The following is a 6,574-nucleotide window of genomic DNA, read 5'->3' on the forward strand; positions in this document are numbered from 1 at the left end:
GGTCCAAATTTCTTCTTCAGTTCTTAGGCCAAGTAGGTAGATATTGACTTAATTACTTTCCTTCTCTTCTGTTCTTCATTTGAACACAGCTACCTTCACCCAATTGTTAGTACAACCCAGCCTTGTTTATGAACAATCTCATTTATCTTAATTTATTTCTTCCTAGGAATAAGAAACAAAATTGTATCCTTGCAAGAAGGGCATGGTTGATACACAGCTAAACTAGTATTTCTCTCAAATTTGTGTCAGAAAAGTAAATTGACCCATTCCACAGCTGCTATTCACTTCAACTGCTTAGCAATAGCCCCTTGCCACGTTATGCATGGCACGCTGCTCACAGCAAACAGACTGCAAATTTTCCAAGGGAAATATGGTCAGGACATTCTTGTTAACATAGCGGTGTCCCAGCATCACTGAAGTCCTAGCATACCCATTCAAACTGATTTTTGATACAAGGCAACAGTTTTATTTAGGTGGAAGATGACCAAGCTAAACAGTGCTCAGAACATACTTATTTTAAACAATTTGTAGGTAGACTTTTTCAAGAAGCTTTAACAGTGAAATCTCCACAAGTGCCAGAGGAACCATAAAAAGGGAACCAATCAAGGCATTTCAATATTTTGGAAGTAGATGGTGAAAAATGTTACTCAAAGGTAGGATATTTCAACACAAATCACAGTCATTTCCTTAGACAACAACCTTAGACAAATAACTAGTTAACTTTTTTCCACCTTTATTGCCGCATCAACAAAAAAGGAAAGATAATTCTTAGCCTTTGTAAAGGGTTAGAAATTAATTTAATTTAGTTTATTAGCTAACCTCAAATATTAGTTTGAGCTTAGCAATCGCATCTTGAAATGGATACAGTAAATGTCATCAGTGTTCTCACTTGCTCCCTTGGCCAGGTTTCTGAACTGATTCAGAAAGCCAGAGGATTTCTGGATGCCCTACATTTTTATATAACTGCTTCAAACAAGTTTGCATAAATTTCAAATTTCTGCTCTTGAGTTTTGGTCTTCAGACTTGTCAGCTCAAGGCTCTTTTCATTTCCCAAATCTCTTCATCCCTTCTTCTTAATTTGTTCTCTTTTAAGTTTTGTTTTCTTTCATACTGTGTAAAACAATTTCTTTCCACAACAACAAAAAAGAATTAAAATGTATCAGTCATTTGCAGAATTCACACCTTTACTAACTGGGATTCAAAACACACTTCAACACTAGAGAAGTAGTTTTAGAAAAGAAATAATTTCATAGATTGTTATTCCTCAACTTTGATTGTGTGCTCCAAACCAGAATAACCGTGTTTCATTTCCATCTTCCCAAAACATGCTGAATACCATTCTCTACCTGCTTATACACAGCATCCTGCACTTCCCGAAATATGCCCACTTCACACAAATTCCTTAATGACTGACAGTAATTCCTAGCTGAGAAAAATTAATTACTAGAGAAGGTCACTCTAAAAGCAATACACGTATTTTCCAATAAACATTCAAATATTAGTTCTTATAAATCCTTTATAATTGAACAAAGAAAACAGATTTAAGAGCTCAACCAGAATTAGTACCTAGTTTTAAATAGATTCTTGCAAGATACTTGTCTAAGATACTGGATGTCATGAAGTTTGCCATTATTCCAAACATTCCAAATATATTTTAATCTAATCATAGGCTCTTCTTTTTCAATCTACAGTTGCTATTTCCTTCTCTACACTCTGATGGGAATACTTTCAAACATATATTGGTTTAGAGAGAGTTGATTCAAATTGTAAACAGCTGTTTCTAGAGAGAAACAATGTACTAGAGAGGAGATAATCTGCCACACACAAGAGAAATTATCTAAAACAAGCTATTCACACCATATTCACGTCTGTTGGAAATCTAGTAAGTTCTCTGGTAGGGTTGCCTCTGTCTTTTCCTGGACATACCCTTTCTTTTGTGCCAGAAACTGTCTCAGTAAAGCTGTAGGAATCACCAGAGTTACTTCTACTGTCTAATTTCTAATCTTAAGTGTGTTCAAGCACAGAGGTCTCATTTTCAAGAACCCTGAGGTACTGCTGCATGTGCGAAGGGGAGACATTCAGTCAAATGCTTTAGAAACTGGCTGGAATTTAATCTTACACTTCTTTTAAAAAAATTTATAATCAGTGATTTCCAATAAGTAATAAATATTGTAATGAAAATGAGCAGTAATTGGGTTAGAGTTAAGAGAAAGTGAAGTTTTCAGTTCTGTGTGAAGAAGAATCAATGAATTCCCTAATATGAATTACAAATACATTGAAAGCTGTATGCGCTATTTGATCAAGCACGATAGTGTATATAGCCATGTAGATACTTATTTATCTTAATAAGGAATAAAAACAAAATAACAGTTTAAGAACATGTGGTCTATGACTATGAAAAAAAGTTCCTAAAAGCTGCTAAAGGCACTATAAAAACTCCTGCCACCAACAGCCCAGGTGAGGGTTCATGTTTGCCCTGTACAAGCACAGGTTGCACCCATTGCTCTCTGTTTTTCTCACTTTTTATTAGAACCCTTGTGACAATGCAGCATTGCAATTGAGAATATAGTGTATTTGTAAGATGTAGATTGAATACCAGTATAGAGAATATTTTCTGTCTCTGAATCTTTTGTTGCTTTACTGAAGGGCAAGGAAAACTTCATAAGTGTCCACGCTTTGCAGATGGACTAGCTAGGCAACAAATGACATAATAAATATGCCTGAGGTTGGGCACTGAATCAGTGGCAGAAGCAAGAATTAAATCCACATCTTCTAGTTTTTCTAGAATACAGGAAATGCAGAAGAGGGTAAGACAAAGGATCAAAAAGCAATGAGACAAAAGATGTCTTTCCCTAACTAAACAAGAGAAGCTTCTGACTCAAAACATTCAAAGTTAATGCTAAAATCAGTACCAAACTGCAGAATCTTGCAATGGCAAGACATGAGCTTGGCTTTCGGACAAAATCTGAGCATGTCAAAGGCATCATAGAAAGTGAGAATAGTTGTAAATGACATCAAAACTGAGTCAAGCAATAGTCAAATTCTGCAGTTGAATTTTCCCATGTAGGAGACAGTCTGTAACTGGGTGGAACTAAATGAAAAGGTGATTTGTTTGTTTGTTTGTTATTTGATTAAGCTGTCACCAAGAATAGTCCCTTCAGAATGTAAAAACTGTAGATAAAAGAAGCTACTCTTCTTGTATGGTTTTGCCTCTAGTTAAAGTGTGTTGTGTTACTAAAAATAAATCAGGCTATGTGCTCACTCCTGTAACAGTCCCTGGCAGTTATGAGGAGGAATAAATTTGTAGTATAAATTCCATCTGGTTTAAGTGTCCAAATTGCTTAGTAACAGATATTTAATAAGAAACACATCTGTATACAAGAAGTGAAATTAGGCAGCTTGTATAAACATCTCAGTAGTGTAACTTTTTAGTAGATACAGTCTTTAAAAGTCACAACAATTCTATGCAAATCTTTACACAGTTTCATTAGTCAGTTTGATTCAGACCTCCAGAAGAAGCCCTGATCCATGCCCTAAATATCTGTTCTGCCATACTTAAGCAACTTCCTGTTTTCTCAGTTTTGGGGTGTTTTTGGTTTATGGTTTTGTTTTTAAATCAAGTTCACTGTCACAGCGAATTTGTGTGCAGCTGGCTTCTGTGACCTTAAGTGATGAAAAACTATTGGTTTGGATTTCCCCTGTAAGTCTAGTTCATGTGATGGAGTTTGTTTGATTTTACTGAAGATGGTGGCTTGTCATGTGATAGAGGATAGGACAGGATGGGTTACAAACATCAATACTCAGCACGTTACCATGACTTCAGCATAGGTCTTGCTGCACTTGCAAGAGTTTGTTTCCTGGCCAGAGTGAGGTACAAGAAGGAGTTCATCAGGGCCCATGAGAGGACATCCCTTTGTTTATCTTCACAATGCTGACTGTATGGGATTTGCTTCTATAGTTGAACTTAGGTGTGCTAAGATGTTGTTCTTACTGACTCAGCTTTCCATCTTTGTATGGTAATAGCTTGTCAGAGGAAATGCAGACACAGAACAGATGTATTAAAAACTTGAAGCTTCAGAGAGCATATTTTAGAATTTACTTTTTTTGGCACTGAAAAAAGTTGATGATACACTTTTTGAATAGTCTATCCTTTCAGGGATTATGTTAATTTAATTATAAGGCCTTATTTTCTACTCCCTGGCTGAAATTTAAAGGGTGATATATGTCAGTAATTTTGGAGGCAAGCACTAAAATAATGGTCTTTAATAAATCAGTTGAGAGGGGTTAGAAAAAAAAAAAAAAAGACATATTAGCTTTAAAGCTGGTCTCTTGTATCTGACACTCTACTTACAAAAATAAATTATTATTCTTTTCCCAATTCTTTCACAAAGTGTTAATTTTCAAACACTTTTTTTTTCTTTAATTGGCTGAAAAACTCCCACCTGTCTGTTTTACAAACTAGATATTACTCATTTACTTCACAGAAACTAAGCACTGAGCAGGCATAATTTTCTTTTTAGCCCAGTGTAACTTTTTATTATTAAATGATCATTGAATCAATCCCTCATTAGGAATGAGAAGTTATACCAATCACAGAAGTAGTTTTGGATTTTCCACTTTTTTAATTCTTGAAAAGTGTGTGATTTTGCTATAATATATGTAAAAATCATGCCTCTAATGTAACTTACAAACACTTTAGTAAGGCATGGTTTCAATCATATGTGTGAAGATAAGTTGTTTTCACTGTGGTAGCCAGATTTATTTTGTCTTCACCAATATAAGTAACTCTGTTGTCACGACATTCACTCAGAATTTGTATGGAACAAATGGTATTTCACCATCAAAAGATACTTTCCTGTGTTTTCCTGTGCTTTTCTGTGAAACATAAAGTTTGTAGAGTTCTTGGTGGTCTGTGACTTAAATCCATTATGCAGGTGTAAAAATTACCCCCCTACTCAAGGAACATATTGTTGCAGGTTTCTTCTCTGTAAACAACAGGAAAGTGGTTATTTTTAAATTAGATTTTCAAAAATCTGTCCCTGCATTTTATTGTCATTATTTTTTCCTATTTCTGGTAGCCTCCTGGAGCCCCCGGTTTTGGCAAGTAGATTCAGTATTTATTACCTACTGCCTTCTTTGTATCTTGAACAGCAGCATCTTGCTATTGTTAATTTGATCTTATTGAAGAGCAGTGACTCATCATCACTTAGTAAAGACTAAAATCCAGTAAAAGGGTGATTTTATTCTCAAATACATAAAGGAATTATATAGTATATAAAGTATTTTTTTACTTCACCTCGGGCTGCAATTTTGCTTTAAGATACTGTATCTACTGAAATAGCAATCAAATTTGCTAAAGACATAGATTTAGCCCAAAGTAGGATTAAAAATACACAAGTATGATTTGCCTCTCAATTTCCTGTTTTTAAAGTTGCATATGGGTGTAACTGCAGGGCAGTGTTGTTCTTCAGTGCCTTATCTGAAGCTGCTGGACTCTCAGCAGGGCTTACTGAATTATTTTGAGCAGAGTGCCTTCACACACGTATTCAGCTCCTACCAGCCTGAAGTTACACCCGGCAAATAAAGCAGAGACTCGGGCTGCAGTTGCATAGGTGAATTGGTGTGAAAAGATGATCTCAGGAAAAAATATATCATCTTTACTTGAGGAAATATAGGATTGCATATCTAGGCAATTAAGAATCTTAAAAGTAAAGATTCTGTTGAGCGTACTATGGAAAATGAGTGTATGGGTCAGAAGACGGATATTAATAGTTTTGCTGCAACAGCTGGAGCTGTTGAAGAAATAGACTATATGCATCTGCACCAATAGCTTTGTCCTCAGGTATAACTTATAGCTGAGGAAACGATATGTTTCTTGTAGCTTCATGCATCTCAAAATGGACACACAAGATTAGGGGTGATTTTGAGTTAAAAAAAAAAAAAAACTAACAACATTTTCTCATATTTCACATATTCAAAAAAGCATTGAACAGGTGAGGTATGAAGAGGCAACTGGAGATCACTTAGTCAAACATCCTTCTCAAAGCAGGGTCTGCTTGAGCAGGTTGCTTGAAGCCACATCCAGGTGCTTTTTAACACCTCAAGCTGATATTCAAACAGATGGAGATATGTAAAGACTCAACAGCCTTTCAGAGCAACCTGTGTCCAGGATTTAACCACCCTCACAGGGAAAATTGCATTATTGTGTTCAGATGGATTTTCCTGTGTTTCAGTTTCTGCATATTGCCTCTTGTCCTGTCACTGGGCACCACTGAAAAGAGTCTGGCTCCCATGTCTTCACTCCCCTGCAACCAACCATTTACATGCATTGCTTAAGTTCCCCTGAGCCTTCCCTTCTCCAGGCTGAACACCCCCAGCCCTCTCAGCCTCTCATATGCCCGATGTGCCAGTCCCTTCACTAACTTCATAGCCCTGCAGTAAGTCCCTGTCTTTCTTGCCATTGGGAGACCGGATCTGGATCCAGCACTGCAGATGCGTCACCGGAGCTAAGCAGAGGGGAAGAATTGCCTCTGTTGTCCTGCTGGTAATGCTCTACCTAATGCAGCACTGGATG

This window comes from Streptopelia decaocto (genome assembly GCF_964273445.1).
Source record: "Streptopelia decaocto genome assembly, chromosome: 3".
NCBI lineage: Eukaryota > Metazoa > Chordata > Aves > Columbiformes > Columbidae > Streptopelia > Streptopelia decaocto.